Source organism: Vulpes lagopus, chromosome 4, assembly GCF_018345385.1.
Source record: "Vulpes lagopus strain Blue_001 chromosome 4, ASM1834538v1, whole genome shotgun sequence".
Lineage (NCBI taxonomy): Eukaryota > Metazoa > Chordata > Mammalia > Carnivora > Canidae > Vulpes > Vulpes lagopus.
Window position 1 is genome coordinate 6,948,387 of NC_054827.1, and position 26,388 is coordinate 6,974,774.

The following is a 26,388-nucleotide window of genomic DNA, read 5'->3' on the forward strand; positions in this document are numbered from 1 at the left end:
ATGCATTGCTAATTACTGGTTTCCCACTCTAGAAGCTTCACCAGAGCAGGAACTTTTGTATCTTTTTGTCTCTGCTGTACCCAATGAGGTGAAGACAGTACTTTACATAAGATAATAGCTTATTGAATAATTGAACAAATGAAGTATGAGATATAGAATTTCCACTCACTCATTCGACAGATTTATTGAGTGCCAAAGATGTGCCAGTCCCTGTACCAGCCATTGCCATACAGTAGAAAGGAAAAGATCCATGTTCCCACAGAGCTCACTCACAGTCTATCCAGAAGACAGTCACTTTAGAAATATTCATACAAACAAGTGCCTACATGAAAACTGAGGAAAGTGCTGTGAAAGAAAATGACAATGTGGGGATCCCTGGGTGGTGCAGCAGTTTGGCACCTGCCTCTGGCCCAGGGCGCGATCCTGGAGACCCAGGATCGAATCCCACGTCGGGCTACCGGTGCATGGAGCCTGCTTCTCCCTCTGCCTATGTCTCTGCCTCTCTCTCTCTCTGTGTGTGACTATCATAAATCAATAAAAAAAAAAAAATTTAAGAAAATGGCAATATACTATAAAATATCATAATAGAGAGAACTAGCTGAAATTGGAGGTTCAGAGAAGACCTTGTTAAACAAGTAACATATCCTATGAAAGTAGTAAGGCTAGATTCCTACATAGAAACTCTTAATAGCAATTGAGATGTTAAAGAACGTAAAAAAAATATTGATGGGAGTCTTCAAAATTGAGAAAGATTGAAAAATGGTCAAGGCAGGTGGAACATAATTAATAGTTAGGAGAGCAGCATTAGATGTGACTAAAGAAGTCAGCATGGACTAGATCACACCAGGCTTTATTGGCGGAAAGGGTTTTGATTTCATCCAAGGTGCAAAGAGAAGACTTTGAAGAGAACTAAGCGAAGTAACAATATAATGATGTTTGGTCCTTTGCACTATTAGGCTACCTGTTGTGGGTTTTGGAATGATTTAGAAAAGAACAGAGTTAGGGACACCTGGATTTAAAAAATTGAAAAGAATAGAATTAGAAGTGGGAAGGCTAGCCAGAATGCAATGATATTAGTCCTAGTGAGAGATGACAGTGGGACATATGAATGTGACCTGGGTGCTGACTATAGAGAAGAAAGTAATGAGATGAATATAAATTATATTTTAAATTAAGACAGTCATGGGTTCGATGTAGAAACAGATATGGCTGCCCGGTTTCAGTCCTAAGCAAATGGATGGATACAGGTAGATACAAATGTTGGGGTGAGAAACAGATAATAATATAATGAATCATTGACCACCTTCGTAGGGAGATTGGGATTAAGCAGATGATAGCAAAAAAAATTAAGTCCATTGTTTGAATTTAATCAGGTTCATTTTTGTGATCATCCCGTATTTTATACATTTTGTCCCATATTGTCCTAGAAGGCTCTGAAAGAGTGCCTGAGTCCCACAGTTTTGCACGGAATGAACAATGGGCTAGATACTTCAGGCACGGAAAGCTTATGAGATGGTTGTGATATGCATCATCCTGAGTATCTCTTTTCGTCCTCACACCAGTAAATATAGAGTCCATCTTCCTCAGTTCTCATCTTCAGGGTCTCAGCTTGGAAAAATCTCCACCTGCTCCTCTTTTATTTTGACTGTTGGTTGTGACTTTTTTTGAATCTGGGTAGACCAGATGGGACCAGGCAAGGAGCAAGGATTTGGCCTACAGCAAAGCTTGGGAAGGAATGCAAATATCCTGAGCCCTGGGAGAACAAAGCCCACCGCAGAATGTCAATGTGGATGAGTCATCGACATGGCAAGCCTGGGCACAGGACAAGGATAAGTATTCTAGGGGTCCAAACTTGGCAGGGGACACTGAGAAACGGAGAAAGCATGCAGCTGTGAAAGGTGTCCACACAACAGGACAGCCACAGGCGTGTTCAAGAGTTCAGATAAAGGTTGCCACCTCATTGTTTTGGAAAAACACTCTGAGGATGCAGTTTGGGAAGCTAGGGTTGTTAAGAGGTCCATCTGATGGAACAATCAGAATATCTTTTTTTTTTTTTTTTTTTTTTTTTTTTTATTTATTCATGATAGTCACACAGAGAGAGAGAGAGAGGCAGAGACATAGGCAGAGGGAGAAGCAGGCTCCATGCACCGGGAGCCCGACATGGGATTCGATCCTGGGTCTCCAGGATCGCGCCCTGGGCCAAAGGCAGGCGCCAAACCGCTGCGCCACCCAGGGATCCCAATCAGAATATCTTTGCAGAGCAGTTTCATCACTAGTGTTCAGTGCCCTTCTTGAACTCCTGGGTGAGACCAACAGATGTGCACCAGATGAAGCCGAGCCAAGCCCGAGGCAGTGACGTGTACAGACTGTTGATTATGGTATAGAATGATTCCTCTGGCGAGCCTTTACTCCCATCTACTCCTGGGTCGAGCAGTTTCTTGTTGCCTCTGCTCCATTGTTAAGTTTGACACCCCCATAGACTGGTAGTCTCATCATCGTCTTTTAGAGTTTGAAGACTCCACCAAATGAGTATGTAACATCCTACTTGCTTTTCTCTTACTTTTAATCATAGAAGTTACCTAAAAGGGTGACTACTGTATTCAAGTCCTTGAAGAGTCATTAGTGAGAAATTGAAACAAATGTAAAGATCCAGAAAGACTGTACACTTCCGTTTCAAATTCCTCATGTCTATTTCTCATTGACTTTGTGTGCTATCAAATCACAATGACTTAGGCTCCCCGGAACCATTGAGAAAAGTATTGTGTGTCATCTAAGCTGGGATGTATTTAAAACACTGCATTATCACTTTGCTAAGATAAGATCTTTTTTTTTCCTTTCACATCTCAAGCTAGATGTAGTCAGATTCTTCTACAAATTCCAAAGAACATTGCATAATACCAGATACCATGAGCATGCTTCAAAGCCAAGAGTGAATGATGTCTGGAATTTATGTCCCTGCCAGTTTTACACATCTTGAAACAATATAGTTCCTAGCAACAGAGAGATTAGCTGTCACAGTCTTTAAGTGGCAATTTGGTACAAAAGGACCATGGTTTTTCCACATACCCCTATTCCATCTCCAGTATCTTGCCCTTGTGTATGGTGGGTATATTGTCAACACATTTTACTGTTTGTCAAACATTTCTTCTAAGGTAGTAACACATGTGTTTAATGTAATAGTATTACAGGTATTTTGTGCTAGGGGTACAAAATAATATTAAAATTAAGCAAAAAACAGGGGCACCTGGGTGGCTCAGTCGGTTAAGTGGTTAAGTGTCCAACTCTTGATCTCAGCTCAGGTCTTGATCTCAGGGTCACAAGTTCAAGCACTGTGCTGGGCTCCACACTGGGTGTGGAGCCTACTTAACAAAAGAATAAGCAAAAGCAAATTTAAGGCAAAGGAAAATAAGTTATAAGATAAGATAAAACTAGGAATGAAGGAAGCACAAAATGTAATACCCTGGAGTCCAGTACTCTTGGCTTTAGCTTTTTCTGGAAGCCAATAAGAATATGAGAGCATAATGAGTTGTATTATTTCTAAATATCTCCTTAGTGTTTATAAAATAAATAAATACTTATAAGATATCTATCAAGTGTTTATAAGATAAAAACAATAGTAACTCGGGTCAGGCCTACCCAACTATTCCCAGTACTGCATCAGGAGGCACAACTTTCCCTTAGGTCCTCATTGATAGGGAACTGCAAAATGTAGTAAACAATATTCTTAACAAACCTCCACAAGAATCACATTCACAAGAAGCCTAAGAACTAGGCTCTTTCCCCCAGGACCCATTTCAATCTCTTTTCCGTGCCTCAGGCAAAGCCATCTTGTAAAACTAAGATCTGCTGATGTTGCCCTGGTGCTTAAATTCCTTAAGTGGTTTTCCATTGCTTTTGGAATAAAAATCAAAGTCCATAAGGTTACAATCAGGGTCCTACATATTCTGGCCCGAGAACGCTCTCTAAACTGCACCTCAATTGAGTCAATTAAAGTCATGTTCCTACTTTATGGGCCCTCTGAGACCAAGGTATCTCTGCTCCAGGAAAGTTATCTCACTTTGTAACTCTCTGTAATTCATTCATGTGATATTTTTTTTTTCTTTCAAGATTTTATTTCAATTCAAGTTAATTACCATATTGTGTATTATTAGTTTCAGGGGTAGAACTTAGTGATTTGTCACTTGCATATAACACCCAGTGTTCATTACATGATGTGCCCTTCTTAATGCCCATCACTCATTTACTCCACCCCCCCCCCCCACCTCCTCTGAGCAACTCTCAGTTTGTTCCCTAGAGTTAAGAGTCTCTTGTGGTGTGCCTCCCTGTCTTTGATTTCTTGATCAATGTCTGTCCCTGCACCATAAGCTTCAGGAGACTGGGTTCCATGTTTGGTTTTGTTAATAATTATTTTCTCTGTGCCAACCATATTCCTGGCTCAATAACAATTTGAATGAATCATGGATGGATGGATGGATGGATGGACGGATGAATAAACAAAAGTAACGAGTAAGTTTTTGATCCTTCAGATCCAAAGAAGAGTATCAAATCAAAGTATAGTTTGAGGAGGGTGACTGGGTCCAATTGAGGCCATTCAAACATGTAACTCTGATGTTATAACTTAAGGATAGAATTTTCTTGATAGAAAAAGTGATTTATTGATACAGATATTCCATCACATATGTGGTTTTTTTGTAAGGATTAGAACTTAAAACAATTTTAGGAGCTAACAGAAAATTCTAGGTAGGCTGCATCTGTGTAGGGCTGCAACTAGTATGAGACCAATGTCTCTATAGATCAGAGTAGCTGGCAGTCAGGAAGAAAAGCTAGTCGTTAGTGGGCAAGAGCCAGGGCAAACCAGTCCATGGAATTGAAATTAAAATAACATAAACTGTCTGACTCTCACTGGGAGCTGAGATAGAGTCAATTATTTGCTTATCGATTTTTTTAAGGATAGATTTTAAAATCAGTAGAAAAGAATGAAATACATATCTGTCAGCCAATCCTCTGAAAGTATTTTGTTCACAACCAAAATGTAAATAGGTGCTGAGCAACTGTCAATTTAGAATATAATCTCTAACATATTTTAAGTGTATTAACATAAAACATTACAATGTTTTAACATGTGTTAAATATTAAATGTTAGGTTTTGATTGTCACTTCACTTGGGTGATTATCTATGACTCTCAATTGAGTGAAAAATATTACTATGTAAAGACACTTTGATTTAAATGTCCCACCTGTAATATGGGGGTGGGGGTCAAGATATACTGAAAAGGATCCTAGGAGGTTGTTTCCAAAGTGGGGCTCATTATTTCAGAGGATAACATGTAAAGGGAAATAATAAGTTGTAATTATATAAATGACAGATGTCCCCTTCTAGCTGCATCGGTACAATTCCTTTCAGAAGTAGGATTTTATCAGGTGAATAACCTCAGTTCATGTTAAGAGAAGTATGTATTATGGTGACCTAAGGGCAAATTCAACCTGAAAAATTTGTAATGTTCCGAGTTTGGTTTCAACCTCCAAATGTCTTTTCCTGGAAATCTTACCAACTTTTCTCAACTGTTTATGAATTATTATCATTACAAGATAAAAAAAAAAAGTTGACATTTGTAACACTTGCCACTCTTGGTGGCTTGAGAAAAGTCCAAAAACAGTTGAACTCATTTCCAGTTAACTAAAAAAGTCAAGAGAAAGTCCAAAAAAAAAAAAAAAAAAAGAGAGAGAGAGAGAGAGAAAGAAAGAAAGAAAATAAAAGAAAGAAGAAGAAAGAGGAAGAGGGTACTTCATATATTTCACACAGTGGGGATTCGATGAAAGAATTATGAGTTGAGTGTAACTGACTTGTGCAGTTTGCACATGTTGTATAGTAAAGATGTCTTAGCAGTTGAAACTTAATAGATTTAGCGAAATGGTAATACCTTCTATGGCCTAGATTGCTTACTGAGGCAGGACTACATAAAGTGACATTGGAGAGAGGAATTTATCTAAAAACTGTAACTTTGTCCTGGGTCACCGAATTTCCGCATGATCTTGCAAAACAAGGGGAAAAATGATTTTGTATAACTATAAACTTTCTGACCTGTGATGAAGTGTAGAGAAGGTATAAAAATGAAAGATGAAAATAGAAGGGAATCAAAAAACTACCGGGATGAAGTCACTTTTGCTAGGAACTGTGAAAAGAAGCACACACACTTCCAGTGTGCTTCCAGCCATTTCATTTACAAACAGCAGAACCACTTTAAGAAAAATGTGCTTGTCTCTGTTGTCTTCCTGCAGCCTCTCTGTACTTTCTGCATCCCATCTCGCTGAGATATCGCTGAGCGTCAATATCGCTGAGAACTGGGATGATGCTCCCTTGGATGAATGGATGGTGAGTAGGGAAGGAAGCTCAGAGGTGAACATAGTCCCTCTGCTCTATAACTGCCATCTGTGTGTCAGAAACAGCATGGTTTGGGATTTTTCATTACCTGAAGGTGACAAGGTAGCCTGTTCCTGTTTCACAGATGCCAGGAGAAGACACAAGACTTCTGGGTCAGTGGCCTAAGACTTGGTTACTCATGGCAGAAGCATCCAATCCAGAGCTTCAGGTTGGTTCATGTTGGTTCTCATCCCAACCTCGTTCCACGAGAACGTTGCAAAGACCTCAGCATGCAGCCTGCACACTCATGAGTGTGTTCCCAGAGAGGAAAACTGAGTTTTAGAGCAAGAGCAGGCAGGCTGGCTCTGTGTCTAGGAGGAAACATCTTCTCATCCCTCAAAGTTGCTCAGGACAAATACAATCCTGAGGGGTGGCCCCAGATAGAGGGTGATCAGCACTTTGCATTTCTTACAGGTATAAGGAGTACATTTAGGGACACTTGTGGCCAATGGCAGGTTGCCTCTCCCAACACTGGGACAAAGGCCCAGTCCTGCCACTCATAGGGCTCAGCTACTCTTCAGGTTACACACCTCAGGCCCTAAATCCATAGGGCCTAGGTGTAAACCCCAGTTTTACCAGTTATTAGCTTCAAACAAGTTGTTTAACCACTTTGTGCCTTAGTTTGTCCATCAATTATTAGGACAATAATAAAGCCACTTGCTGGGATTAAATGAGTTGACACATGTATTACACTTAGAACAGGTCCTATATACACAGTAATTACTATTTCTGTTTCAATATGTGTTTTTGCTTTAACTTTCCAGTTACCCTTTGGATAATTTCATATTTTTTCATTCTAATTCCTCAACCAGGATTTCATGAGAAAATTAAGCCCTCATGCCCCCACACCTGCATCATAAGCAATGCCTTAACTTCTCTCCTATGATTCTTAGAATGCTAGCTATCGACCCTCCTTTGAAGAATTAAGAAAATGATGACTTGTGTTAGTTTCCATGTTCTATCCTTCAGATTGGAATCCCAGGCTTAAAATGTAATTTTTGAGGTCCCTGGGTAGCTCAGTGGGTTGAGCGACTGACTCTTGGTTTCTACTTGGGTCACAATTTGGGGGTCCTGGGATCAAACTCCAAATCAGGCTCTGAGCTCAGCGGGACATCTGCTTGAGGTTCTCTTTCTCTTTTTGCCTCTGTCCCTCCTCCTCCTGCTCATGCTCTCTCTTTTTCTCTCTCTCTAAATAATTAAATTATTTAATTAAAATAAATCTTTTGAGAAAAAAAGCTAATTATTTTTTGCCCTTAATGGACAGACCTCACTCTAGGCTACCACATAGCTCCCTGGCCAGCCCACAGGGGCCACAGCTCTTCTAGTCAGTGGTGCTCCTCTGATCAGGGAACAGTCTAGTGCTGTTGGCCTCTGCAGCCTGTCCCATTCATCACTGTGTGGCTGGGCCTACCACCAAGTCTGACACCAGTTGATACAGCAAAATGATTTATTTAATCAGTCAATGAAGGGTGTAGCCAGGATCCTAATCGACAGCTTATCCCCCTTCCCCAACTCTTTTTCTTGAATTTGACTCATAGTATGAATGACTTTAAAGGGCAGCTCTTTTATCTCTTCCGCTTAGTTCTGTAAGAAGTAAACTGGAAGATGAGGTACATTATCTGCAGATAAATACACTTCCCAAGACAGTTTCTTTTAGAATACCCTCAGCTAACTTTTGCAACAAAGCTAACAGAAGATAGTTTATACATATCCATGAGATTTTGGAAAATATGCTCCAGGCACATTGCTTTCTGGTGATAAAGATTAGAAGATCTAGGAAAACAGTGTGTTGACAGATCCTAGATGGTTTCCTTCCAATATCATATATCTCACATAGACTTTCAGGAAATCCTGGATCACATTCAGCGCAGACTTGGATGTTCTGACATGAGACCTCTACGCTTCAAATATCAGGCTGTCAGAAGACAGATTTCCATTCCATTGCACAGGTTTTGGCACTTGACAAATTATTGGTCCTGGGAGCTAGCCCACTTCCATCTGAGGTTGGCCACAGGCTGTCTGAAAATAACGTAAAGTATTTCCTCAAAAAAAAGATCTTTTTAAGATATTTGGACTCAGATAAATTCCAGTGGAGACCCCAGAATTCTGACTATATTAATTTCATCTTGAAAATTTTTAGGACATTTTATTCTATGTCAATGATAATTCTTGCAGATAATGCACCTAAATTCTGAAGCAAACCAATGCCAAAACATTCTTAGAGAACATTTCTGAGCTCAGTGCTGAGCTAGTAGGTGTATGGGAAGTTCAGATATATTTGATCTGCCTTCAAGGAGCTTACCTTCAGGAAGGCTTCCCCTCATACCCACCCATGCCTGTTCCCTCCATTTGGCTAGAACTTCTACCCTTTCCTAGAGAAGGTTTACCTTGATTATAGATCAACTTCTAAAAAGAAGGCAAACTCACTCAGCAAAACTAACTAATCACATGTTTCAAAATAACCAAGTAAGTTCCTCCTTAAAATCATTGTGGAATTTTATTGGATTCCTACCTAATTTAACCGCAAACCCAAACTATGTTTCTTCATTACATTTCTGAAATTAGTTACAGTAATTGCATGATCTTTTCTGCAGGTTAGTTTTATTTCTCCAACTCCCTGTGTAGTCCAAAACTGTTTTGGCTTTCTTTTCATCTCTTAAATTTTTATATATTGCAAACTAAAACTGCACTGCTATTAAACTGGACTTTACTTTCTCCTACCTGGGAATATCTCCTGACCAAAAGCCATTGTTCTATAGCAGTATGCTTAAATATAATTTCCCCAACTATTGGATCCATTAAATATAAACTTCATTTTTAATTTTCATGACCCAAGGAAATGAAATGCATTTCCCAAAGCTCTCATGATTGTGCAGTAAAGAAAAAGAATCCGGACTAATTAACTCTTGTTCACAGAAGGCCTCTTCAAACAAACAAACAAACACATGAATGAACAATGTGAGCTTCTAAATGCTGTGGTAGAAATTCCACTGCAGATGTGGTAAATGGCAAGACTTGTCTAAGTTCAACCGCCACCATTCCTGCTGCCATTACCATGGTCACTGGCTGGGGAGGAGTCAGGAGAAAGATCAGTAATGTTACTGTATTTGTTGAGAGTTTCCCAGCAACTCTTTCTTTCCTCCCCCAGCTGAAGAGATTCTATTTAAAATTAAAAAAAAATTTTTTTTTGAGTATAGTTGACACTGACACGCAATGTTAAATTAGTTTCAGGTGTGCCACATGGTGATTTGACAACTCTATATGTTATGCTGTGCTCACCGTAAGTGTAGCTCCCATCTGTCACCATACACACTGTTACAGGATCATTGACTATATTCCTTATGTCTTTTATTCCGTGATTTATTTACTCCGTAACTGGAAGCTGTACCTCCCACTCCCCTTCACCCAATTTGCCCATCGCTTCATTCCACTCCCTTCTGACAACCATCAGTTTGTTCTGTTTATAGGCCTGATTCTGCTTTATGTTTGTTTATTCCTTTGCTTTTGTAGATTCCACATATGAGTGATATCATGATATCTGTCCTTCTCAGTCTGACTTCTTTCACTTAGCGTAACACCCTCCAGGTCCATCCATGTTGTTGCAAATGGCACAACTTCATCCTTTTTCCATGCTGCAAAATATTCTGCTATGCACACCCCAGCATGTGTGTGTGGGAACACACACACGTGCAGGTAGTATGTAGTATGTGTATGCCATATATTCCTCCTCCATTCGTCTATCAGTGGACTCTTTGGTTGCTTCCATATCATGGCTATCGCAAATAATGCTGCAATAAACATAGGGTGCATGTATCCTTTTGAATTCATGTTTTCATTTTCTTGGGGTCAATACCCAGCCCAGAAGCTCACTTTTATGCACACCTCCACTACCAACTATGAAAACACGGAGAAGGCAATCTGCATTGCATGCCCTTATCTGCCTTTCTTCATAATGTTAGAAAAACTTGATCAAGCCTAAAATTCCATCATCATTCACCTAAGGAATTTTAAACCAGCAAAGGATGTAAATTGTCCGAGATTAAAGCTAGCAGACTTGTATGGATTAAAATGCATTTGTTACACTAATATAATACAAAAAGGTATGATGTACATTCACCAGTTTGTTTTTCCCTATTTTAAGTATGGTGAACTTGGGGCATCTGGGTGGCTCAGCTATGGAGCATTTGCCTTTGGCTCAGGTTGCGTGATCCCGCAGTCCTGGGATTGAGTCCCACATCGAACTCCCTGCAGGGAGCCTGCTTCTCCCTCTACCTGTGTCTCTACCTCTCTCTGGGTGTCTCTCGTGAATAAATAAATAAATAATCTTTTAAAAATAAATAAATAAATAAGGTGAACTTCAAGTACATTTCCAAATGTATATATTTACCCCTCCTAGAATTTACTAATTGAGTTAAATTGTCTGGCATAAATTCCTCCTTCCTTCCTTCCTTCCTTCCTTCCTTCCTTCCTTCCTTCCTTCCTCCCTTCTTTTCTTCCTTCCCTCCTGTTTCCACCTCTCCTTCCTTCTACAAAGAGCAAGCTGTGAAAATATTCTAAGCACTGCATTTATCCCTAGAAATTTGCCAAAAATTTTAAAAAAATAAAGGAATAAGAAATAATTTTTGCCCTCAAGAAAACAGGCAGACAGCCAAAGTGCTAAGGTTTTCTGCCATAAAAGGTATAGTTGCAATTAATATTCTCTCACACAGAAATTTTATAGGTTCTTTGGCTCAAAAGGAAATGACACATCAAGTTAGGTACTTTCCTTTTGCTATATATAGCAGTTAGTTTTTACTGCAAAAAAATTAATGGGAAAGTAGAAAAGTAATGGAAAACACTTTTTATAGCTGACTTTGCAGAACATTACATCATAATTTGATTAATGCACCTAGTTAACATTTAACTGTCTTAAGAGAAATATTTTTCTTGTTTACAGCCCACATTGCTTCCTTCCCTCAAGCTTAATTTAATGCAAAAACTCCCACTGATATAATTGTTAATGCTTGAGAATTTTTGTTTCTGTTCACAAAGCATGAGATACATTTTTATGTGTTGTGTACTATATATGTTGAAGCAGCAATAACATTTCTCATAGCCTTGCAAAAATAAAACTAAACCAGTGTGGTGATTTCAACAGCAAAAATCCTAGATTTAATTAATAACAAAGAACTACTCTTCCAGAGATTAAGTGAAGATTTTATTTAAGTCCAAACTCAGCAAAGAAAATTGGGTTCTTAATTGTTATTTGGTTATCTGTCATGTAGGCTCCTAATGACTTCATTTTATTATCTGGTAGCAAAATTTTACTGAAAGTAATTTTCTGATTGACTTGCATTCTATGGCATATGAATTATTAAAAAATAAAAGTTAATTAATCAGACTTTATTGTAACCAGCACTGTGCATATTGCAATCTCTAGCAGCAACATCTATGTAAAAAGATGTTTCTCACAGACTGTTTCAAACAGATTACCTGGCTTCAGCCCGGGTTTTATATGCACGGGGAATACACTACTTCCTGAAAGATAAAGATTCCTTTTTTATAATGGAAACAAAGGTTTTAGTATGTTTGAAAGTTTTTGACAACCTCAAATTTATGACTTGTAATAATCAATGAAAAATTCATTATTTTGTGGAGGAGTTGGATTGCAGATTTTATCTTCCTGACAAAGAACATTATCAACTCATTTAAAAATTCATATATGCAATTAACTGCTATTAACCAATGTTTACTGAACACCTACTCTATAAGAGGTTTTTTTCTGTCTTCAGGATTCCTAAAACATATTCCTTTTAGAGGATCATTTGAAACTACTCAGGAAAACAAACAAACAAACAAACTACTCAGGAGAGCATTCTTACCTTTAAATAATAACGCTATGGTCAGCTGAAACAAAGAAAATATTGAAGGGTAAAAAATTATAAGAAACATGAGGACTAGCCTTTTTTCATTTTTTTAAAGGACATTAGTTTAACTGTTTATATTTGAAAATTCTATAGTCTCTCTTTTATTGGCCAACATCACACATGTGGGTTTTAGTTAAAAAATAAAAGATGAAAAAGGACCCAGTTAGCTAAAGTTGCTCTTCCACCAGTAGAGTGGATTCTCATATATAAGTAAATAGCATTCTATAATCTAGATATTTTCACTGAGATATCTAACATGTTGCAGGCTTCATTTTATCTCTTCAAAGAGAGAGCAGGACTCAGGGGAAAAAACAGCTTATAAACTCAAGATATAAACAAAACTACATATTCAGGGATCCCTGGGTGGCGCAGCGGTTTGGCGTCTGCCCTTGGCCCAGGGCGCGATCCTGGAGACCCGGGATCGAATCCCACGTCGGGCTCCCGGTGCATGGAGCCTGCTTTTCCCTCTGCCTATGTCTCTGCCTCTCTCTCTCTCTCTCTCTCTCTGTGTGTGTGTGTGTGTGACGATCATAAATAAATAAAAAAAAAAAATTAAAAAAAAAAAAAACAAAAAAAAAAACAAAAAAAAAAACTACATATTCATTTAAGAATACACACACATAGGGGGCACCTGGGTGGCTCAATCGGTTAAGTGTCTGACTGGCGATTTTGGCTCAGGTCATGATTTCATGGGTCGTAGGAACCAGCCTCCCATCAGGCTCCATGCTCAGATGGGAGTCTTCTTGAGATTCTCTCTCTCTCCCTCTCCCTGTGACCCTCCCCTTGCTAGTGTGGGTTCCTGCGTTCTCTCTGTCAAATAAATAAATAAATCTTAAAAAACAAACTCATTAAGAAAAAGCATGCACACATGTCTATTTCATATATTTGTTTAGGGGAATAGGCGTATCATTTTTGTATACTTGAGTACTCACCATGACCTGAGTACTGCTCTGCGTGCTTTTCATATATTATTTTGCCTTTTCTTCACAGATATAGCATACAATTAATAATCATCCTCACTTAGTAGACAAAACAATGAATGCTATCTAAGATATATGTGTTTAGAAATAAGGAGACTTGATCTTCTCAAATGGTTCAGATGTGTGTGTGTGTTTGCATGAGTGCATGTATGTGTGTATTGATGGTGAGTCTACAGGTATTTGTTATAATAGAGTTTCAATTTTTCAATATTTTGACATTTTTCTTGGTGACGATTTGGAGAAAAAAAATGACAGATGTGAACATTACCTAAATCCTATTCCCTTCCCTTCCCACCAGCAGTATATAAAAGTTCACATTTGTCAATATAATGGGTTTTAAGAGATATTTCACTGTTGCTGTGATTGCAGAGTCCTGATCCTGTATTTGAGCAGATGTTTATTATTTTTGGAGGTTTGGGAAAATAAATTAGAATAGTCACTTAGGGAGGACAATTTATCAACATATATTAAAACTTTAAATTTTCATACCCTGTGACTAAGCAGTTAGTTCTCCCTCCTGGTATTTTCCCTGTGAAAAAAATAATTCATATCCACACAGAGGTATGAACCCTGGATGCTCACTGGAGCATTCTTGGTAATAGAGAAAAATTGGAACTAACACTACTGCCCATTAATAATAGCATGGCCAAAGAAGAACACCTATGTTGTGAATTCATATGTACTAACATGTTCTGTAATCATAGTGAAGATTGAAAGCTGAAGAAAAAAATGTACTAAATACTCTACATTTTAAAGGACATCTAGGCAGCAGTCAGCCATTTCCCTAGGGCTTCTGGAGAAGGGGCCAAAACTTCCTTAACACCTCTTCGACTGTGGCCATACTCTCCCATCCTATTCTAGGGATATACCTAGTTGATATATTATATGGTGTTTAAGCAAATGTAGATGAGTTGCCCTACCAGGAGAACAGCATTTTGGTCAATAGCTTCACTTCACCACAGTGACTAGAAGAGAGAGACTTCTCAAGATTCTCAGTCCCCAAGAGGCACAGAAGCTGGATGCCCATGCACACTCCCTAGAGCTGGCCATAGATGGTATATTGGGATTAACAGCTTTGCCAAGAAGGCCACAACATGGGAGGGAAAGAGGCAGTCCCAGAAGGGTGCTTGTGAGCGCCTTGTGAGCAGCAGGATAGGTCGAGGTGGTGAGTGCAAACACCAGTACCTAGAGGAGCCACTCAAAAGTCAAACCTCTCATGAGAATGATACTCCACATAACGTCCATGTACAAGGAGTATAAAGCAGGGTGACCAGCCAATAAGAAAATAGCAACTTTGCTCACTTGGGTAAAGAAGTGTTTGCTCTTTTCTCTATTCCTTCTCCCTTCTCAAAAACAGAAGAGGAGCTAGCACAAAAAGTGGAAAAAATGAAGAAAGAGCAGACCATAATGCTTCCAACTTTACGATATTAGGGAAACTTTAGTATTGGGATCAGCTGACTCTCCTGGCTATCTCTTTGAATTTGGTATTTGGCAATGGTTTTAGGCCAAGGTACTCAACTGGGTTCATGTCAAACTGTGCACAGCCTGCTCTGCTACTGTCACACACACCACCCTGAGAGACCCAGGCCCAGTACCTAGATCTCACCTCCCCATCTCTGTCTTCAAAGTCATGAAAATAACACACATGTTAGAAGGGAATACAAAGTTTAATTGCCTACTATATTTAATTCCACGTGTATTTAACTTTTCTGACTTTTACGTCACAATTTTGTTTTAAAAAATTGGCTTGCACAAAGAAAAACCTCTGAACTGGGAGCCAGAAATTATGGCTTTTAATTCTAGTCATACAGCTTGGAGGAAAAGTTATTTAAACTTCTTAGCCTCATAATCCTATCTCTAAAGATTAAGATTTGTCCAGATCAGTTAATCTTAAATTTTCTGAATCATGAGCTACTATGAAAATCATTTGAGCCTTTATCATTCTAGTATCCAAAAACTGTGAATCGCAAACAAGAAGGATGTTCAGATACAGATACACAAACTGAGAAAATGGTATTTGAACAGGCTGTGGACTCTCATGCTGATCCCAATAAAGAGCCCTTAGACAATCTACTAGAATTTTCTCAGCTTGACTTCTTCACAAAATTCATAACTTTTGAATCAATCAAGGAATTTTTCAGGAGAAAAAAAAAACAAACTTTTCCATGTACCCTAGACATTGGATAGTAAATAATTGAATAAAAGGGTACGATGAGCCCTAGTCTTGTTATGAGGTTTCCATGGTTTAAGAAATGTTGTAAAATAAAATTTGTTTCCAGTGATCTTTAAGATCAGGAGATGACAAGATTTTTTGTTGACAGTAAAAAGTTAAGTTTTCCAGGCCATGGAGTCCATCGCAACACTCAGCTGTGCCATGGTAGCATGAAAGTAGTCATAGACAATATGTAAACACATGAGCATGGCTGTGTTCCAATAAAACTTTATTTACAAAAATAAACAATGGGTGCGATTGGGCCTATAGGTTGCCGGCCTGATTTTGATGGTCAAGTCATCGTTAAACTTCTCATTCAGTTTTTCCTATTAATCTTATTAATAGCTTGTCCTAAAATTGAGGTATAACAACATTAATAGTCTAATTTTTGTCCTAATTATTTTTGTCCTAATATTGTGGTATAACAATATCTATAGTCTCTCTCTTTTTTTTTTTTTTACAGTATCTATAGTCTAAATTCATTATCTTCACTATACAAGTGTATAGTTGGGAAAGCATGTGAAAAATAAATCTCTCTTATTGAAAAAAGTGTATTGTGCTTTTTAGATGTGTTAAAGCTATAGACTCCATGAATTTAGTGATTCTTTGACAAATATTGCATCCAAATTTCTTTTATTCTTTGTTTCATGAAAGTACATTCAAATATAGCTTTGCTGCCAGGCATTACTAACGTGAAAAACCGACATTAAGAGTTAACATGATTCTGTCGACTTGGTTAATCTAGATTTATAATTTTTAAAAATAGGTAGGTAGTCAGTGAAAATTTTACAGCCAGACACACTAGTAGTTGTGGCATCTGTTCTATTGCTTAGACCTTTCAAAGTGGTAAAGAGTACTTTCAACAGCTTAGAGGAGAAAATAATCATTCCAGGTAACTCTTCTATGTTTCAAATACTTTCCGTGAGTAAAGGGTAAATGGGATGATAAATGGGATGGAAATTTTAAATATACAGCATTAGAAACCCCACCCCAAGTCACGGTAGCTGGATTGGAGTTGGTAGCATCAAATCCAAGGAGTTACTTATTTAAGGTTACTTAATTTTTTTTATAATTCTGTCGTTAAAGAACACTGCATTTTTCTGAGAGTGACGATAAATGACAATGTAAATTATTTGGGTTTTCGGAGGATTTTGCAGATTTAACACTGTGTTCTGGTACTTGACAACTCTAAGATTCATATCTAAGGGCTAAAGAGTTGATGTCTTTCATGGATGGTGGTTTTACAACATTGATTAATTATTTCTATTTGATGCTTTATCTTGAGATAAAGATTTTGAATGTCAATTGAAACTCCGGTCAGTGGCTGCTAAAGAAAGCTTAAACCTTAAATCTTCCTTTTCTTATATAGAGTACTTTGTAGTAGTAGTTTAAATAATGTCTTATGTAAGGTGTCTTGGATGAGTAAAAATCTCCTTCATCCGTAGATACTTTATACTCAGTATTCTTTTTCCAGATCTCACAAATCTGCTAAGAACTTTCCACTAACTTTTTTTTTTCCTTTTCTCCCTTCAAGAATTTAAACTGTTATTTTTCTGGGATCTTTCCCCAAAGCTCTAAATTTTATAAGTCATCTCTCTTCCTGTTCCTTAATTTTCTTTATTTCTCTCTTTGTTACATTGTGCACCTCTGTTGCTCTCTGTAGTATTGATTAGAAATGAAAAGTAAACAAAAACTAATACAGCTACTAGAGAAATTTATTGGTCTGCAGTCTCTTGACTTTCCTGTTTACCTTATTATTTCTTTTGTAAATGATCCTAATATTTCTTCCTCCCTTTTAGGTTTAGCTAATTCAACATTTCTTATTCTCCAACCTGTGAAAGCTCATTACTAGGTTTCTGAGATTAGCAGTTTCTCTACACTCTACTAAAAAAATACTTCTTATTGACTTTCTGGTGTTTGATGGGCCTGTTTTACATATGGTTGCCTCACATTTGTCTTTATCGCAATAGAACAATTTATACCTAGATGTTCAAGGTAGCAATCAGTGGCAATGTTTTCATTTATTTTAGGCATATTTTTAATATTGAAAAATAATTTGACCCCACCATTGTCATCACAGTGGTACACAAGATCAAACTTATTGACAACTGTCTTTAGTACTCTAATTGTGCATAAGAGAGACATGACAAGTTGTGCCATGGATTTAATTTCACTTCAACCTTCTTTTAGAAGAGCTTCTCTACTCACACGGAAAAAGAATGCACATCTGTGTGCACATACATGAATTAGGTAATTTCATGCACAATCCTATTTTGTATTTCGGTATTGCCTTCCCCATTTTACACGTAAAAATGTTGAAGCCAAATAGTTAAGTAATTTCCCCAAAGTCATAAGAACTCTAGGTAGTGGATCCGTGATTCAATCCCTTATAAGCCTGCCTTTAAAATACCACCCTGTTTCAAATATGTCTCTGCCTCCTTAAAGAGAAAGATCTATACCATGTAGGAAAAAGGTCTCAATACCTTTATTATTGGACACTTAGAGACAAACATGGCTAAACTCCCTTTTTCACAGTTTCCTAACTCCCTCCCCCAAAACACCCAAGAGATTGAGATTATTTGTTAATCTAAGAGGTCTTTATTAGACATCTATGTACTACTAATATCACATAAGAAGATATGGAGAAACGTAATGATGAAATACAGGCTCTAACCTGAACAATTTCCATTTGCTACTTCCCACCTCGTTAAGACTTTTGTTTCTTCAGCTGTAAAATGAGTAAAATCATAGTACCTACCTCATTATCTTCTATTTTACTGATGAGGAAACTAAGGCACAGAAGAGTTAAGTGGCTTTCCCAAGGTCATGCAGCCAATCAGTGACAGAGCTGTGATTCGAACCCAGGCAGTCTGGCTTCATTGTGTGTGGGTGCAGCTGCTCTGTTACGCTGCCTGCATGATCAATAGATGTTTCACCAGAAAGCTGCTTGACATTGGTTTCCACACAGGTGGGGGATAAGCTCTCCTGTTTCTCCACTAGTGAATCTGAGAGCTTTCGGTGTCACTGTGAGAAGGGGAAAACTAGAAAACTATGTCAAACCCCTTGGTGTTAGTCTAGGAAAACACAAGGACCTAGAAAAATACTCTGTAAGTCTCTTTAAGCAGGTTTAAAATGAAATAAAATTACCTACCTTCTATCTTTTTTAAAGTGGAAACAATAAATAACTCTGATTTCACAGAGCTGTTTTGAGAATCAAGTTAGATCACACAATTCTATAATGGTTTAGGCACAGGATAGATGCTTAAAAAAATTTTGCAGAGATGTTTTTGCATTTCCTGCTAGGAGAGATCCATTCATATCTTCCAAGAATGAGGGAGAAAATACACTTCTTGTTCTAAATTTGAAATGGTTTGTTAAATCACATTAAAACCAAATCTTACCCTGCACTGATATAATAGAATGTGTATCACATTTACTGCTCCACCCCCATCCAGGATGCAGTACCTGGATCACTGTACCTGACTGAGGATAAGAGGTTAAGGAATGCATTTGTGATGGCAAGCGAAATTACAAATTGATTAATATTTTTACTTCTAATTTTATTTTGGAGTATGAAAGCTGAAAGGAACATTCTGGGCAAAAGGAAATAAAAGTTTATACCTATAGAATTCCTAGTATAAAATGTACTGTGTAAAACATGAGGCATTTTCTCAAGTGTAAACTTACTTATTCTTTTTACAACAGTCCTTGTAAACATTGTCAGCAGACACTGAGTCAAGCTTTCTCTAGGACTTGGAAATAAGGAAAACTGCATTGTCCCTGACAGGGTAGCTATGAAACCAGCTCATAACTACTCACTCATCTGCCAGACCTCTAGGACTAGACCTGCTGCAGAGAGGGCAGCTGACTGAGAAGGATGGGAGGTTGTACAGATGTGAAAACAAGAATAACTTCTACTTGATGAACACTTACCCAATGCCAAGCAGTGTGCTAAGTATTTTTCATTCATTTCCCAACAGTGTAAGAAAGTGTCAGAGTTGGAACTTGATACTAGGTCTGTCTGACACTGACCTGGGGATTACTGGAAGCCCAGCAGCACTGTCAGCAGTTCCTGACCGACCTCTGTCTCGGGGAGGGGATGGCCTATTTTAGCCACAAGGAGTTCGGATGAATATTTGATACCTTTTTTTTTTTTTCTTTTTTGGCCATCCAGTATCTAAACTCTGTTTCTAGGCTTGGGATATCTATATCGCAGGTGTCTTGGTAGGAGGCTCAGCCAATTGGAAGCACCTACCAGCCCCTAAAAGGACAGAGAAGAAGCAGTAGAGACACTGTTCTGGCTACAGAACACAGCTGTGGCACATCAAGTATAAAGGACCCAGGGTTGGAGATGCACCGGTGGCCCCAGTGACCGGTGCCAACTATAGCATAAGCAGCATAATTCTGCTCACCGAGTTCCCTAGTACAGCTCTGGCACAGCCTTAATCTCTTCTTGCTCATTTTGTAATTCTGGCTCTCCCGTCTTTGCAAGATCCTGTGAGTTAGCCATCAGCCTTTCAATAAATTTTCTTCTTACTTCTACTATAGTGCTGACAACACAAGCATCATTGTTCAAGGAATCTCTATAGGGATTGAATTGACTTGTCTTCGCCTCCTTCACTAAAAGCTTAGTTTTAAATTCACTCACCTTGTTCTTCTCACAAAGCAAATTTTAGATCATAATTTGGTTTTAGTCAACTGAAAAAGAATGAAGTAGTCATGCTCACATGAGAATTCTCATTCACCAGAATGGTTCTGCTTGTCATGTTGAAACAGTGATCATCTGGCTTTTTCATAGTGCCAGGAGTTTGGTCAATATGAATTTGCTTTTAAAAGCTAGATTCACCCTACTGAGCTAATAACTCATGCACCCGAGGGCCAGAATGAAAAGATTTTGGTAAGTTCATCAATGTCTACCAATATAGTCTATTTGGACAAAATCCTCTCATTTCCCAACGTTGCTGTTGGCTCAGGCTAGCCTTTCTCCAAACTTTTCCATCATGTAGATGAATATAAACAGATTTATATGGAAAAAAATACCTGGTAATAGAACGGTCCCAAAAAAAATGACAATTGAAAGTTTCAAAATGCATAATTTGCATATGGCACTAGTATTGGAAATTTACCAAATTGTTAACAGTATCAGAAAATTCCAAGATCAAAACTTATTTTAAAACAAATGATGGGGGCACCTGGGTGGCTCAGTGGTAGAGCGTCTGCCTTCAGCTCAGGTCATGATCCTGGGATCCTAGGCTCAAATCCCTCATCGGGCTCCCCATAGGGAGCCTGCTTCTCCTTCTGCCTATGTCTCTCTCTCTCTCTCTCTCTCTCTCTCTCTCTCCCTGTGTGTGTGTGTGTGTGTCTCTCATAAATAAATAAAATCTTTAAAAAAATAAATAAAACAAATGATGGAAGATAGGATGGGGAGGTAATCTCTGAATTCTGTGTGAAGGTATATGGAGCTAGATCCCTCATGTCTGAGGGATCCATGGTTAGAATTAGGGAGGGTTCCCTTAGCAGGTTACAGAACAAGAATAATCTGACAGCAAAATTGGTGGATAGAACTCAGCCCAGGTTTTTCAAAGAGCCGCAAATAGAGAAAGGAGCTCCAGCTCACGTGAGTGGGTAAGGGAGATAATCTAGGGCAAACATCATAGCTAAGCCTTTATCAGTTCCCAGAAACAGGGTGCAGAGATGCACAAAATCCAATGAATGAACCTGAGAGTGAGTGGACAGATCAAGAGGAAAGTATATGTGAGGAAACACTAGAGATGAGAGGCCAAGCTTGGAACATGGACCAAAACTATTAGGCAATGGGTTTTTAGCAAAGGGGATAGAAAGAAGGTGGGTTTTGTAGTTTCCATCAATCTCATTTACAGTATTTGTAAAATTTGAAACTGTTTAATATCATGTACAGAACCAATGCCTCAGATCTCTCTTGGAAATCTGTTTTAAAATCTCCCAATCAGGAAAGAGCCCTTGGCTTTAGTCTTGGCAATGATTGTATGGAAATGACACCAAAAGTACAAGGAACGAAAGCAAAAATAAACAAGTAGGGCTACATCAAACTGAACTGCTTTTTCCCAGCAAAAGAAACAGTCAACAAAATGAAGGCAAGCCTATGAAAATGGGAGAAATATTTGTAAACCACATATCTGAGTAAGGCGTTAATTATCAAAATATGAAAGGAATTCATACAATTCAGCAGGAAAGAAAAGCACATGATCCAAGTTAGACGTGGGCAAAAGACCCAAATACATATTTTTGTCAAAGAAGATATTCAAATGGCCAACAGGTAAATGAAAAAGTGTTCAGCATCACTCATCATAAGGAAATGCAAATCAAAACCACAATGAGATGCCACCTCACGTTTGTTAGCATAGCTGTCCTCAAGAAGAAATAACAAGTACTGATGAGGATATGAAGAAAAGGAAACTCTTGTGTACTGACGGTGGGAATGTGAATTGGTTGCAGCCACTATGGAAAACAGTATGGAAGTTCCTCAAAAAGTTGAAAATAAAACTACAATGTGATCCAGTATACATATCTGTAGGGAACAAAATCACTATCTCAAAGAGATATCCATACCCCCATGTTCATAGCATTATTTACAAAGCCAAGACATGGAAAAAACCTAAGTGTCCATCAACAGATGAATAGAAAATGTGATATGCATACATACCACGTGGTATGTGTGTGTATGTACATAAATGTTATGTATATATACATATATTACAATAAAATATTATTCACACATAAAAAAGAAGGGGGTCCTCACCTTTAAGACAGCATGGATGAACTTTGAGGCCATTATACTAAAAGAAATAAGTTAGAGAGAGAGAGACAAATATGTATGATCTATTTACATGGGGAATCTAAAAACAAAACAAAACAAAAAAACAAAAACAAACCCAGACTCATTAAAAGAGAGAATAGATTGGTGATTTCCAGGGTAGGGAATTGGAAAGTAGTAGTCAAAGAGTACACACTTCCAGTTATAAGATGAAAAAAATTCTGGGGATGGAACGCACAGCATGGTGACTACAGTTAACAATACTGTATTGTATATTTATTTGAAAGTTGCTGAGAAAGTATATCTTAAGAATTCTCATCCCAATAACAAAAAATTATAATTATGTGAGGTGCTGGATATGTTAACTAACTTTATTGTGATGATAATTGGCAGTTATATAATATATCGAATCATTCCATTAAATTTACACAATGTTAGATGTCAATTACATCCTAATAAAGTTGGAAAAAAGTAAATCACAATAACAACAAAGAAATAAAACCTCTTAAGATTTTTTTTGTTGTTCAAATTGACCGAAAATACCTGGTATTTTTTGAGTATTTCTGTTTAAAAGTGTTGAAATTTGAGATGCATTATATAATCTCAGCTGGTTCAATCTCTAAATGAGAGCAATCAAACTAGTAATATGAATTCTCAGGTCCTCCCCCAATAAGATTGTATGCATTCTGCTTTCCTGATATAAATGCTAAATTAAAACCACTTTGGGTAGCTTATCTTTTGTTCAAGTTAAAAAGATATCAAGGACCTCATTCTCTGATTGAATTTCTGCTAAGAAATTTGTTGTTTTTTACCCATCACAGAATCAGGAAAACTTTTCCTTTCAGCCAGGGCTGATCTTACATGTTGTGCTTTGTTATTTAAAACAGCCGACCAAGACAGCCCAATATTTTATATCAGTGCCTTTAACAATGTATGAGGGTGTGCTCAGATGGTATTGTCACACAATTTTAAGACATCATCCATCTTTAAGAATCGTCCTCCTAAATCTGCACCAGCTCTCTCAGGTCACTGTAAAACATACATTTTCAGATTCACAGCATCTTAAAAGCTTCCAAGAGTTTAAACTTTGAAAGCTTTTAAAATGGTTTATTGATCTAACATCTAACGCGCCTGTTGGGAAAGTCTAATTTATGTTTCCCAGTTATGATCCCATTGTCTGTAGTAATCTATATTCTTCTGTCTATTGTAATCTATATTCTTCCAAAGTTTGACAGCTTTATCTTCCACCATACTTAGTACCTTCACTTACTCTATCATTTCAGACATAATCTACCTAGCCAAAACCAAACAAGTAAATAAATAAATATAAAGGGGAGAGAGCAAATTATTTTTGGGATATTTCTTTTATAATTATTTTACAAACGTATAATTATTTCTTTTATTCTTTGTTTTAGCAAAAGTAGACACTAACATAAATTTCCTACTCAATATACTCTCATAGCATCAATAAGACAACTCACTTGCTGCAACTAATCAAGTTTTCCTAAAATCTTGATAGCTGATGCCGAATTTAGCTTCATATAAAAAGAACTGAACTGTTTGAATAACTTATCTTATTTCAAAAACATTGACATAGGACAACTAATTGTACTCCATCACTCCCGGGGAATAAAGAACCACTGTCAAGGTGCAACTCAGGTCAATAAATTCACCCAAGAGTAATAGTAGCCCTTCTGATTTTACTTTTCAGTGTTTTAGTTGCTTTATATCCATTTGCAAATTTATATATTTTATGTCACTTAAAGAAGACATAGAGATAGATAATACCTTTAGAATGAACTGCCCCATTCATATGAATTAGATAAAGATAGAAGTCGGTGACAACACAGATCTGGCAAAATAATAATAAATATGATGTCAGAATTACCTATATTTCTTTATCCAGACTGTATTTGTCATGGAGTCTCTAAACACTGTTTTTAGAACCTCCTTCTCATCACTTATTCTTTAAAAAAAAAAAATATTTTATTTAAATTCAATTTGCCAACATATAGTATAGCACCAAGTGCTCATCCCATCAAGTGCCCCCCTCAGTGCCCATCACCCAGCCATCCCATCCCCCCTACCCCCTCCTCTTTCTCTAAACCTTTGTGTGTTTCCCAGAGTCAGGAGTCTCTCATGGTTTGTCTCTCTCTCTAATATTTCCCCACTCAGTTTCCCTCCTTTCCCTTATAGTCCCTTTCACTATTTCTTATATTCCATGTATGAGTGAAACCATATGATAATTGTCTTTCTCTATTTGACTTATTTCACTCAGCATAATACCCTCCAGTTCCATCCACGTCAAAGTAAATGGTAGGTATTCATCCTTTCTGATGGCTGAGTAATATTCCATTGTGTATACATATATACCACATCTTTATCCATTCATGTGTTGAAGGACATCATCTCACTGTTTATTCTTAAGAGATACTTGTCACTGGTGACATGAAGCACATACAACATGCTAGAGAAATATAATGCCCAAGTGAAATTGTTAAAATGTTGATTGCTTTATCGAGTCCTGTGCCTTTCTTTATGTTTTATTTATAACACATTCCACAACTTACACTTACTTATGTTTCTGTAGTAGTTGTGTGTCTTTCTTTTGACTATTAGCTGCATGAGATTACACTGATTTTGCTCACCGTTAAACCTCATATAATGCCCCCGGTAGCTGACACAGACTAGGGTCCCATTAGTACCTTTTGAATGAACAGTCAACAGGAGCAGATGTTTGTCAGACATGTTTCTCATGGGTCTGTTGTGAAACCAGTCCATTAGCCTTCCAGTACCTCTGGGATATGCCAAGAAAGAAAAAGTATGAGGAGACAGAGAATATGAGCTTATTATTTTGTGATACTGCACAGCCGTATGGCAATTTCATAGTGCTTTTCCCAAACTTCCTCCCCACCAGTGGTCATTCTCTCTGCCACTATCATACACATGCATACAAAATAAGTGGGGCTGGACATGCTGCAGGAGTTACTCCTTTGTTGATATGAACAATAAAATGTGAAATAATGACTAGATTACAACCCTAACATGGTCAACTGGTTTGTTTTATGATAAAATTGAGTCATTACGCTAAGAAAATGAATTGTTTGTCATTCTAACCCCCTACTCAGCATTAGTAGATTTTAACTCTGGTCATTTATTAAAATACTAATTACTGATTAGTGATTTCTAATTAAACTTCATGACATTACACCATGCCCACAAAGCACCATCCTACTAATCCTGGCTTTCAAACTATCTATAGCAAAGAAAGCCTACTTGGCACTATTTGGTCAGTTAGCACTGGAACTGAAATGTAGTTTTCATTCTTATATTGCTCAGTCTCCATCTTGTTATTATCAGAGTTGGGGGGACATGTTCTTCCTATTACATATCACAGCTGCAATGATTCACAGATAAATAGAGCAGTAAACTAAAATGCAGTCCAAACACTGTTGGAAGTCATATAGAAAGTGTGTCAGGAATTTTACACAAATTTTAGAACATTTTTTATAATGTAGGAGTTGGATAAAAATGCTGATGTTTCTAATATTTCTAGGCTAATATATAATATATATTAATCTTGAAGTGCATAAAGAAATACTTTGCGGGGGGGGGATTATAAAGAAAAGATACACCAGAAAGAATAGGTTTCATTGGTAACCACTCTTTTGTAAACTAATGTGTTCAGGGGGGATAATGGGTGACCACTAATGACTTGGTTTCTTTACCTGGTAATGTAACAAGATTCCAGAGTAAGTGTACAGAAAAAAATGTCACAGCTGAAATTCACTCATGGCCCAATTCAAAAGAAAGACATTACAACCAATTATTTAAAACCCAGAATTTTCAGAATGTCATCCATGTGGCTAGTTGCAGTTTTTGTTTGTTTGCTGATTTATAGATGAATGACAAAACTGTGGTATTATGGAGAAGAACCAGAAAACTCTTTTGTGCTACACAGAATCTCATTGATTCTCTCCATCATTCAGTAACTGGATCATTCATTTTAAAGCATATATTTACTGAATTCTTAACATTTGAAGGGCTTAAAATAAGTTGCATATTTTGCATTTACA

At 37.5% G+C, this 26,388-nt stretch overlaps 1 protein-coding gene across 1 annotated transcript in view; it reads left to right on the plus strand.

The window, feature by feature from the left end:
- Positions 1-6,278: 6,278 nt before the first annotated feature.
- Positions 6,279-26,388, plus strand: part of NEIL3 (nei like DNA glycosylase 3) — a 141,792-nt gene continuing 121,682 nt past the window's right edge. The window contains exon 1 of the mRNA XM_041752576.1: positions 6,279-6,373. The gene's annotated coding sequence lies outside the window, so the exon portion shown is untranslated. The remainder of the gene's footprint in view (positions 6,374-26,388) is intronic.